Below are 12,662 nucleotides of genomic sequence, written 5' to 3' on the forward strand. Positions count from 1 at the left end.
TAGCCAATTAAGCTAACATGTATTATCTATTGAAAGACCCATTCTGTTTCCGTTAGTACTGCTTAGAACAAAACACCCCGAAACTTAGCGATAATATAACTTGACTGTGGTGAGAAATCGTATTACTGCTGAGTCATAATGTTGTTATTCTGAGACTGTTTACGTAATGTGAGAACATCCCATCACCCCTCATGTCCCCTTAATTTTTCAATGAGTCAAGAATCCATAGATTCTGAGACATAGAAATATGTCTATCACCTGCGAGGCAGTGAAACTAACATGGTAATATCTAATGTTGCCGACTATTTCTTTGATTAGGGAATGAAGGGCTGACAGAACCACCCTTTGAACAACCTCTACGACTCTTGATGTGCTGAAATTCCCACCTCATTGCTTATTGTAAAACGATAATTTTTGCTCTCTCCTTTTCAATACACCCTAAAGACACAGTTCTTACATGGTTCTTTCTGAGGACATTAAAGGTCTCAATGTCCAAGACTCATAAGACCTGCCATCAGGCCTTTACTTCTCTTGGCCTTGGATACTTACCAGTTCTGCAGCCTCTCAACCTTATGCCTGGGCTCAGGGTCTAATGCCATCTTTCCCCCACAAGGAAATGTCATGCCTTGGAAACACCCTTCTTTCTCATGGTTGACTGCAACCATCATTGGCAGAATGATATTCCCCTGATCTACTTCAACATTTAAAGCTTAACCCAGCTGACACGTGCAAGCTTCAAGAGTACAGGATACATCTGTTCTCACTTCAATGGCAATATTAGCTACTGTGCACCTCACTTTATATGAGAGTTTCCATATTTGAAGGAAATTTAGAATCTGAGATAGGAGTCTTAAACAATTATTATCCATGCCCTTCTCTTTATTGATGCTTTCCTATGAATCATAAGGAAATGAACCTCTTCAGTAAACTCTGTCAAGGCTTCAATTCCCTTCCCGAGGTTTCTGAAAACTCTCACTATCTTCTTAGGAGTATTAAAAGATTTGGTGAAGAGTTCCTTCAGGTTGTCTTGCACCATCCACTGAAGGTCGCTAAAGCACAAACGACCTTTGATTTTCCACACTCATCTCCCTACACTAATTATGTACTAGCTCCAAACCATTTTCCAAAACAATTATGGTCATGGTGGGCAAAACAACTGCCTTCATCTGTAGACCTACAATCTTGGATACCTAGGTACTCTGCCTCCTCATTGGAGGTTGGACAGAGAACACACACTTAGTATTTTAACCTGGTGGTGAGTGCACTGGGGTCTTTCCTCCCACAGCGATGGAAGAGGTAGAGAGTTGAAGACCCAGAATTTCAAACGAAGTTTATCTCTATTAATCATCCTGATGTTTTCTCCAGGGCCACTTCCCACTCCTGATATCTACTCAACTCTGACTTCCAACACTCTGAACCATTCTCACCTCCTGAGATGTCTTCTCTTGGATGTGCTTTCAACTATGACTTTTCTTCCATAATGTTTCTCTGTTCCTCTAAAGCCCTGCTTTCTACCCTTAGGAAGTCCTCATAAATTTCTAATCTACACTTAATACTCTATTTTTCAAAAGTGTTTTGAATTCATTCTTTTATGAATACTTTCTATTATTTCAGAGAATTTGCCTCAAAAGGCAATGTAAATACATGACTTCTGTTTCATTTTCCTGATCAAATCTCATGCAGAATAATTTTTAATGGTTACCTGAAATGACTAAAGAACAGCAAGTTTCTTTTCAATATTTACAAACACTCCAAGAAATTTATAAGCATATATACATTTTTGGGGGGGTTTCTCCATAATGAAATGCTTCTCATTATACAGATTATTTTGTTATCAGAATGATTGTAGCTTTATGAAAATAAGTGCAAAATATTCCTTCTTTCTATGCTGTATTATAATTGGAATAGTATATTCATGGTCTAGTCCTTGAAGATTTAAAAGAACTAACATTTAAAACCATGTGGAATTCTCTCTTTTAAAGAGGTCATTTTTACCATCTTTCTCAATTTCATCCATGGATTTTGGTTTCTTTGTGTCAATCAGATATTTCCGACTCAGCTGTGTGAATTTATATTTTACTAAGTGTTTGTTTTACTCAGAATTTAATATAACTCGGTATAGAGTTGTAGTTTCTATTTTTTAATCCATTTCCTTTCATCATCCACAGTTTCTTTCTCAATTAGGTAAGCTTATTTATTTATTTCAAATTATACTCTTGCATTTATTTAAAATTTTGCTTTTATTTTTATTCTGAGGTTAGCATTGTATTTGCTGATTATTGGGTTTACTTTGTTTTTCTTTCACTATGTCCTTGAATTTATTATTTATTTCACTTATTTTTCTAATATTTTCTTTAGTGACAAAGGCGTTTGATTCCAGAAATTTTTATGAGGAAAATGTTGATCTAATCCATAGGTTTTAACAAACTGAATACTCGTTTTCTAAATTCTTGAATAGTCTGTGATTTCACATTTGACTTTTTTCCACCTAAGAATTCCTTAGAAATGCTTTTGCTTTCGTCTTCAAGTTCTTAGAAGGGTTTGTCAATGATTAATTTCTAAATTCTAACTTGTGTTTCATGGTGGACAAGAAAGCTGTTTACTAAGTTTCTTTCTTAGGATTGGCTGTTTTTCTAGTACTTTAATTGGATAGCTGTTCTCTAGTTTTAAAGTGTATCAAAAGCATCGGGGTGTTTGTTAAAGTGAAGTTCCCAGAGCTTTGGTTCTGCAGCTACTTCTTTACTCTGTCTCCAAAGGAGGCTGAAAACTTGCAGTTTAATAAATATTCCAAGTGATTCAGATGCACCTGATCTACAAACAACAGTCCTAGGGATATTGTTATAAATAATCAATATTGGGAAATCTTCCAGGGGCACTGAACAAAATCCTTAAATTTCTTGAGGGAATGCTTGTGGATACCTTAACATAGTAGAACAGTCTTATGATTGGTTATTTACATCACCTATAGCCCTTTATGTCCACACCTATGAAAAAACAACGAATGTATATAAACCTATTGTGATGTTGTAGTGTTTCTGCCCATTTCTTCCAACAATTTTTGTTTAAACACAATATTTCATGGATTCCTGGACATATTTTTTCTTATTGCAAAGCTGAAATCAGTCTGTATCATAAAATTAATGACATCTTACAATTTCTTTGGGCCTGATGAATCATTGCTGGTGCAGGAACAAAAATCAGGACTGCCAGCTTAATATCTGTAGACTGATTGTCATTGGTTTGAACAAAAGTCTGAAGGACGATTGTAAAGCAGTCTTTTAGATCATGATAACTAAACAGTTGTGGGAGAGGTGGTGAGTACTAAATCAGAAATATCTGTCAATATCCATGAGACAGGAGTCAAAGATAGGCTAACTACACAACAGTAGCAACAGCATAAGACAGCAACAAAAACAGCTTTTTAAAAAAATATATAATCTTTTTCTTAAACGTTGCCTTACAAACAGATTTAATGGATTTTACTATCAGAAACTGCATTCGCTGACTCCAACAGGATTTCTCATCTCGGCTGAGGATGCATATTCCAGCTGTCAATATCGCTTGATCTAGATCCAGTTCATCAATGGAGCTGATTCTCTAAATGCTGCCAAACAAATGAAGGAACAAATGTCACTTAAAGAAGTTACTATACACTCAAACAAACCCAGTTATGTACTACATCCACCTGTAGGAAACAGAAAAGAAAAGAGGCAAAAAGATGTAAATGAAACAGTGTCATCAGGAGCGCTAAATAGGAAAGTAGGCTGCCATAATAGAAGGCAAACAGTTATGATAAATTTACAACACTGTTTTAAAGTAGGCGGCCTAAACAACAGAATGAACAGAGATAAAGATTGAAACAGGGAGGAAAACAGAATATTAACGTATTTCCCACGATACAATGGAAAAGAGGAGAGAGAAAAGAAGTGTAAGGGAAAATTTCAGAACACAGAGAACAGATTTAAACATTTTAATAACTGTTTAAAAGGGTTCTAAAATAAAGATTATAAAGAATGAATTATCAATAAAATAATATGACAATTTTTCTAAAGTTAAAATGATTCCAGACTCTCTAAATGTTAAGGGAAAATAATGTAAAAACTCCCCAGGAAGAACCGGGAGAAATTTTTGAATTCAAATCTAAGCAGAAGATTCAAAGATCCTTCTAAAAGTACAATGGGAAGCCAAAGAGTAGACATTGCCAAGAAACAAAGGAGCATCATGTTGACTTCAGACTTCTCATTTGAAATTTTGCAAGCTTTAAAATATTAAACTAATCTGTTCGCAATTCCTGAAGGATAACATCTTCAACTAAGATAGCTACTATTTACTTGTCAACGCAAATAAGAACTTTTCAGACTTGCAAGGATTTTTGAAAGAATTGCTCCACTAAAACCAACACAAAGGGAGCCAAGAAAAACAAATAAGGAAAGAGGATTCTAAATAATAATGGTCTCAATAATTACTAACGAAATAGCAATAGAACTTAAAGAAATCAGAACTAATATCCAAGAATGTGAAGATAATTTTTCCAAACTAAAATAAAATTCTTGGAGATTTTAATCAAAGGTGAATAAGAAACGGTATCTTGGAGAACCAGGGAAAACACAGTCTTCAGAGGAGATTTGTGTTGCGTCCAGAGCCGACCACAATAGATGCTGATTAGTTATCAACATGCATAGAAAAATATAAAAGTCTTAATCCAAATAAGCTGTTCATGCAGAAAAAATTAGTCTCCTATCTCATGCCATAAGGAAATAAATTCCAGATGATTGAAAATACACTAAATAGTCATCTCAACAAAAAAGGAATAAGAACAATAAAAAGAAATCGAAGGAAAAGCAGGCAGGAAATCTATTACCTGAAAGAATAAAGTTTGTTAAATTACATAATTGGTAAGTATTTAAAAGGCACTTGGTTAGAATGTATAAAAAGGCATTCTCACACAGTTATATATGCTCAGATATATTTCATACGTTAGCGAAGTACAAATAAGATTTGTGACCCAACGGATTTCTTAGTCTTTGTCAACGGGACTGCCCTACGCTGAAGTTTTAAACTCTCAATGCATTGCCTCTCAGTAGCCACAGAAAAGGTTGAGTTTAAAATTCAGTACTTAGTCCCAATAGAAACCCCTTAATAATCAGTACTGAAGGATAATTCATGATAAAGGGCATCAGTCAGCACGTTTCTAATGGTGCAGAAGAAAAAGGAAAAACCAAATTGTGATGAATGAGCAGAATAAGGAATTGAAGCTAGACTGCTTGGGAATCTAAACAAGGATTAAAGAGCTATCTGGTTCTCTACTGCCCTTTACCCTTGACCTTCATCCTTGGCAAGAAGCTCATATACTCCTCCCTGGTGCTCTTTGTGTTTCTTCTGGGGATATCGCTTCTGATATTTGCTCTGTAATGGTACATTGATAACTTCTATGCATTCCCATTATTTGGAAAACTTCCTGGATTCAATGACACTTTTACAATGAGCATAACAAAATCGGTATTAATAAAAGACACCTACGCAATAAGGCTACTGACCTCAAGTCAAAAAAAGGATTTGGGATTTCCTCTGGCTCTTCCTTCTATCTTGAAATCAGAAAGAATGATGAGAATCTATCCAGTGGGATCTCTGTGAGGGCACAGAGCTCATTCATGAACATCTCTGAAGAAGATTGACAAACTTCATGTGTGTAGAGGAGGGGATCTGAGGAACTATCCCTCAGCCTCAGATTTATCCACCACTCCAATAGTCTAGCCATTATACTTTATCCTGTGAATGATTAAGTAGGATTTTGTTTTCTTAATCCTGCCTCACACTCTTAACTCTTACTGAGCTAACCATTAACGGAAATAGATTTTGCTTAAACTGCTACTTGAGTAATTAACTTTTAAATCTCATAAACAACTTCATACATGGTTGATTATAGCTTGGAACTGAGAGTATTTCACATTCGGATTTTGATATCTATGAAATTTAACAGAACATTCAGTTTTATGTCCATAAACTGAGGAATATATTCTCTATCTCTGCTCAGAACAGACGTGTCCTTAATTTGATTTCGGTAACTCTTCCTAAGGCTTTTTCTATATTGTGTTTGTTCTACCAAGCTCTAAATAGAAGGCTCACATTATTCCTACTGAAAAAGGCATAAAACAAGAGGACCTAAATAAAGCCAGTTTGGAAAAACAATGGCATGCAATGTCGACTCTCCCCTCTAGCTCCCCAAAACACCTCCAAATATGATTGGTCTCTGACAGAATAAAGGGCTCCAAAAGGGGCAGAATATCACTAGTTGAAGCCACTCCTCCAGCTTCAGGAAGTCAAATGTATGCAGTTTGACAGAATAATTCCAAACTGTATCACAAAATGTGTGTTACTACCTTACTGAGAGAAGTCCGATAGTTTTGGTTTCAGGGAGAAATATCTCAAAGTTTGTGCTTTGCAATTAGCCCTCTTTCCTCCAGCAGGATCATTTTGGTTCCAAATGCAGGAAACTCTACTAAAATTAGCTGAAGTAAAAAAGGAAAATTGAATATTCAAATAATGGGGAACTCAAATATGACTGGATTCAGTGGTTCAAAAATGTTGTCAAAAGGCTTTAATCAATCTCTCAGCTTTCTATGAGTGGCTGCCACAATAAGTGCCGGCAGCTTCATATTCCACCTCCTTATCTCAGCAACTCATTCATATATGAAACACTTGGAAGACCCTGATGAGATATGTCTTAATCACATGTCAATTCCTCAGCCGGGAATTGTAATAAAAGCTAAGTACTGTTCTTAGCGAACCAGGTTCATTTTGCCCTTCACGCCAAATGCTGATCACCAAGATGATGAGTTTGCAGCAGAGAAAGGGTTTATTCACAAGGCAGCCAAGTGAGGAAATGGGAGAACAAGTCTCAAATCTGCCTCCCCAAACATGAGGACTAGAGATATTTATGGGGTAGAGGGGCAAGGTGGTCTGCAGTGTGGAGGGAGATGATTGGAGGCAACGAGGAAGGAGAAAACTGATGATCTGCACAAGTGTAGTCAAGCTTCATGGCTCTTCATAGGAAACAAACTCTCAAAATGGTGGCATTAACATGATCTTGGTGTGGAGTTTTTGGTTCCATGATGTCAGGAGGCCGCCTATTGGACACTCGTGCAAGTCCAGTTTGTGGGGTGCTACTCTCAGCCAGCAAGAAACAGACAGAGGTTGACTCTTAGTTCCTTAGGCATCTGTTACCATGGTGACCCAAGACTCAGAGAGATGTTATCTGGGAGGAACCAAGGGGGAGTCCGATAATATATTGTCTACCTATATGACTTTTTAAAAATTATCTTAGGGAAAGACCTGAACTGAGTGATATTTTGCAGAATGCCCTACTCTCCTCCAGTACTCACCAAGCTGAAGAGAAGCCTGCCTTCCATCAGGACTGCCCCTTCTGCAGCCACCCACACAGTGTCACTAAGTCTGCATGGCACTCCCTTCTCATCCTTATCTCTGACCCTCCTAACCAACCTGAGAGTCTGCCATAAGCCGCCTCGTCAGGACTGCTCATATCCAGTCTCTCTTGTAAAATACATACAGAGAAATCAGAGACAGTCATCCCAATAACAGAAGGGAAACTGCTAGGCCCAAGACATCTCCCTTCCTCACACAAAGCCCAGCTAGAACCATTCTACTTTCCAGTGCAATCAGAGAAGAATGGCCAACTGCTACTATCTCCCCCCTTCTGGAATTTATCCATAATTATGCCAGGAAAAAAAAAGAGAAAAACAGTCTGCCTGGTCACCTTGCAAGGGCAAAGTTATCAGGAGCAAACTCCATTGTATTACAAAACTTTCCTTTAATGTATTGTGCAACAATTCAGAGAGGGCCAGACTCAGACAATCATGTGCGCAGCACAGGATCCACTCATCCACAGTGCTCAAGGGCCTGTCTTGAGGATTTCCAGCCACATGGCCCTCCTTGTGATATCCCATCCAAACTATCCGCAAATTCTCACTAGCCCTGCGCAAAAACTGAACAACATATTAGAGACGGCACAACCCAGACACTCAGGGGTCCACTCATCCACATTCCTCCTGAGGCCTACCTGTAGGGTTTCCAGCCACATGGCACTCTTTGTGATATCCCAGCCTAACTATCTCAGATTCCCACAAGACTTGCAAAAAATCTGAACAGTAACACGAGATCTACACTTGTTCTGAGATCAGTGGCAGTCGATGACATGGAATCAGCTTGATTTTCACTGAGGATTAGCTGACAACTACTGAATATGACAGAATGATCAGCAGCTGAAAAGGCAATGTATGCAAGTAACTTAAAAACACCTTTTTGGGGGCTGGCCCCATGGCCAAGTGGTTGAGTTCGCACACTCCACTGCAGGCAGCCCAGTGTTTCGTTGGTTCGAATCCTGGGCGCGGACATGGCACTGCTCATCAAACCACGCTGAGGCGGCGTCCCACATGCCACAACTAGAAGGACCCACAACGAAGAATATACAACTATGTACCAGGGGGCTTTGGGGAGAAAGAGGAAAAAATAAAATCTTTTTAAAAAAAAAAAAAAACACCGTTTTGGAAACGCGATGATTTGGTGCAAAATTTTACACACAAAAGCAACAAATCTGGTGGAGAGCAGAACAGCCTCTGATTAAGATGATTAAATAAAGGAATTCTCCCAGAATGCATAGCCAAAAACAGAAAACACACACACACAAAAAAAGCTGGACATGAGAGAAAAGAAACATAGGGCAGATTGATTCAAGAGATAAAGTAGCAACAAATAAGTTTCAGAGGAAGAGTGGGGAGAAATGAGCATCTGAATATTGCAGAGAAATTTCCCTGTGTTGAAGAAGCATCTGAGAAAACACATTCCAGCACAGAACCTGAATGAAAACTAGACGATCAGTGCAATGCAAGAGAGGATTTTTGGTGGGCATCCGGCTATACTATTGGAGTGGATAATTTTAGCCACTAATTGATAAGTGGGGGTGGTAAAATGTATTTCCTAGAAGAAATAAGGCCCAAACTGAATCCTACAGAAGATTCTAGAAAAGGGAAACAGCATAGAAGTCTTAGAGACATAAGATAGCATGATTCATTCAAGCAACTCTATTCATCTTGTTCAAATTTAGAAATCCCACGGTGGCTTCAGTGTCCACCTTTGCTTTCACTAAGTTTCATAACCCCAAGAATATTAATAAAAACAGAAAGTTGTAGTTCACCTGTGTTCTACAACACCAAGGCTTCCCTGATTAAAGACAGATGCAGAGAATCTTGAATGATCTCTCTGGGCCCGAACAGGCTGAGGGTCAACCTTCTGTCATCAATGTGAGCCCAAGGTGTGCTTTCCTCATACATTTCAAAGTTCAACAGAAATGTTCTCCGGACCATCAAAAATTTTTCCTAAATATCATACACATAGGTACACACATGCACCATGATTCATATAGTTAGGGGAAAAATAATGGCCAGAGATACGGACCTTCTTCACTTTTGGCTATAAAATCATTGTCAACACACACACACAAACAGACACACTCATACAGAGAAACAAACAAGACAACGTAAGAATAGAGAAACAACCTCACCATCAGACAGAAAATCCAATGATGACAGAACATTTCTAACATCTGAACTGACTTCTTGGGCATGGTTCCTTCAAAAACTACCCAAGTCACACATTGTACCTATTAAGAATGAGACACTAACAATATCCTAGCCACACCATCCTGCTGGGCGAAGTCCCAAAAAGAGACAAGGGATGCACCTGACCTGACTGAGTAAACTATCACCTAGTCTATCAGGTGATGAGGTCTGTGCAGTGTGGAGCTCAAAGATTCCATTGTTCTGTTGTCTTTATAAAGGAAGCCACCCGGGTTCTCCCAGCACATAGTCAGGAGCAACTCCAGAGCTTCCTCCAAGATGCGGCTGGTCATGCTCTCAGTGGCCTTGCTGGCCCTGAGCTCAGCTCACAGCCCACATAATGGTAAAAAAATGAAAATGGGGAGGAGGGGATTGGGACTCTGCTTGGGGCTTGGCAGATGACACTGCAGTGAGGAAGGAGGTATGGAGAGGAGAGAAATGAGAGGAAACAGGAGGCTACAGACTTCTTGACACAAGAGAAGGCCAGTCACGTCCTCATTTCATGGCAAGACCTTGTAATTTATTTAAGGTACTGTTGGAACCCAAGAAAGAATTTCAGCCAGAGGGATGACAAGGTAAGGTTTACATTTTCAGAAAACTCTCTCTGCCTGTGCAGTGTAGGATGCACTGGAGGATGGTGAGACTGGTACAGGAGAAGTTCAGTCATGAAGATATTACAGAAATGAATATAGACAGTGAGTGAGGTAGCCTTGCTAGGGGATGCGATATAGACGAAGATAAACACACATCAGAGCTATTTCAGAGATGGAGAAGAGGATAGGAGATTTCTTTCTCTCCACGTAGAGATATGGAGATACCAGGGCCCAACATTCTCATTTTTCTCCCACACATTTAATATTTCAGTGTGCTGTGGGCGATTTATGGAAGATTGTATCCAAATGTTTACCCCTGCTCACCCCTCTTGAAAAGTATGTTAATATAAGGTTAATACTTAAGGAAGAAAGAGGGCAGAAGTACACTAGAACACGAAATACCACAGCACTTAGCTCAAATTACTTTTAGGGTTTGAGAAATCCTAGGGAGGACAAAAAGGGCCTGTTCTATTTGCAGTTTGTAGTGGATTCCCAGCATAGTAACAACCTTGCCATCCCCTTACATCTTCCTCCCTTTTCAAAGGCATCACAGACCATGACAGACAAGTTAACTTATGAAATATACAGGTAGTGGTTGGAAGGGTGCCTTTCCTGGTAGAGCAGTTGTGCACTCTGAAAGATTTGGGACTTCACTTTTCACTTCATCCTGTGCTTCTTTTCCTGGATGACTCCTAAGAAAAGTAGCCCCACCCCTCGTATCAGGTAAATCCCAATTAATCCTCAATAAACATTCTTTCCCTTCCTTTCTCGGGAATTTTTCAGTTCCCCAATGTCTTATGACCATCACTTTCCTATCAAATATTGATTAATGTCATTACCCCAGAGATATAGGCAATCCTTTAACCAACTTCGATTCTAGGAACCAAGAGCAGGGCCCCGACTTGGATAACAGAAGTGACTCTGGACTGGATGACCACAGGAGTGTGCTGCCTGTTCCCTCAGGCCAGGAATGATCGCTGGAGAGGTGACAGAAAAAGGGCAGGAGTCCTAATTGTGACTCCTCCATCTTACTGAAAATCAACCCCTCAATTGTTTCCTGCTTCCCCAATGTTCCTCTCTATAAATCTATTGTTTAAGGAGAAATGCAAAAAAAAATAAGAATCTGGATCCCCTTTCTCTCTGTTTTTCTACTTGACCATGTCCCTGTGGCTGATAAAAATTTCCCACCATTCTTTGGTGAATCCTGTGTGGGCCATCACTGTCTTTCTCTCCCTCTTAATATTTCTCTCCCTGGGTCTTGGAACCTGAGGATGTCCCATAGACTCCAAGTGGCCAGACTTAGAGTCACAGTTGTCAAGTTATGTCAGCAGCCTGAAATATAACTGGCAACATAAGTAACTTTAATAATCCCTTTGCTTTTCCTTTGTCCTTTGAGAAATTCTCTGGGAATTCTAACATATCTACAACCAGCTCTATTGTCATAATAAAAGTCACATGTTTGTCTCAGGAGCAAAGAACTAGAATTCCAATATCACTCTTATGCATCTTAAGAGAGGACTACTGCATAAGGAAGCAGTTGACAGGAGGGAGGTTGGAAGGTTTCAGGCAGGTTCTGGGAGAAAGGGGACCATAGGCTAAGGTCATCGGAGATCAACATGAGAGGGGAGTCTTTGATCCAAAACCATATCTATGCTTGTGTCTTACCTATGCAGATGTAAAGGCCCCAAGCCAGAGCCTAGAACAGGAGCCTCAGAGACCACCTCCTGGAGGACCTCCACCTGGACTCCCTCCTGCTGATGGAAACCAAGAAGATGCTCCTCAGCAAGAACCACCACAACCAGGAAGACGCCCAGCTAGATCCCCTGCTGAGGATGACAAGCCAGAGGATGCTCCTCAGCAGAAACCACCCAGACCACAAGGCAATCAAAATCCTCCTCCCCCACCTCCTCCTGGAGAGCCCCAGGGACCACCACCTCCAGGGGGCCAGCCACCCCAGTAACATGGAATTCAATGATAGGTATGATTCTATTTCACTCTCCATCAAAGGCCCTAATACCTACAGTTTCAAACTTCACTTTGCCAATGAATCAACTGGAAACATGTTGAAAGTGCATAGTCCTAGGGCCCATTTCTAAAGCTTTCTCTCCAGATATTCTAAAATAGGGTCAAGACTTTATTTTTAACAATCTGTTCAAGGTAATTTCCATTTTAAGATACACTGCCATAAGAGGCCTTTTTCCCCAAGATTACCTGTCTTGAAATGGACTGGTAATGAGGAAGTAGAGCAGTGCCCTCCCTTTGGTCCTCCCCTCTGCTCCTCCTCAGGCTCACAGACTTCCCACCTCAAGCTTCAACTCAACCACCCTCGCTCAGTCCTGCCTCACAGCAGGCTTCCTGGGTCCACTGTCCCCGATAAGTGATACTTCAATTTTGTACTGTTAAAACTTACCTAGTTTCTTAAATATTTACTTTTATA

The 12,662-nt window shown here is 39.7% G+C and overlaps 1 long non-coding RNA gene across 7 annotated transcripts in view; it reads right to left on the reverse strand.

The window, feature by feature from the left end:
• Positions 1-670: 670 nt before the first annotated feature.
• Positions 671-12,662, reverse strand: part of LOC139041568 (uncharacterized) — an 81,349-nt gene continuing 69,357 nt past the window's right edge. For 6 of the 7 annotated variants that reach the window (XR_011496979.1, XR_011496977.1, XR_011496974.1 and 3 more), the window contains one exon: positions 671-3,604. This is a non-coding gene — a long non-coding RNA (uncharacterized lncRNA). Of the gene's footprint in view, positions 3,605-11,890; positions 11,980-12,662 lie in introns of all 7 variants that reach the window. The other variant, XR_011496978.1, reaches the window with a different exon arrangement.

The sequence above is a fragment of the Equus asinus genome, chromosome 22, assembly GCF_041296235.1.
Source record: "Equus asinus isolate D_3611 breed Donkey chromosome 22, EquAss-T2T_v2, whole genome shotgun sequence".
Lineage (NCBI taxonomy): Eukaryota > Metazoa > Chordata > Mammalia > Perissodactyla > Equidae > Equus > Equus asinus.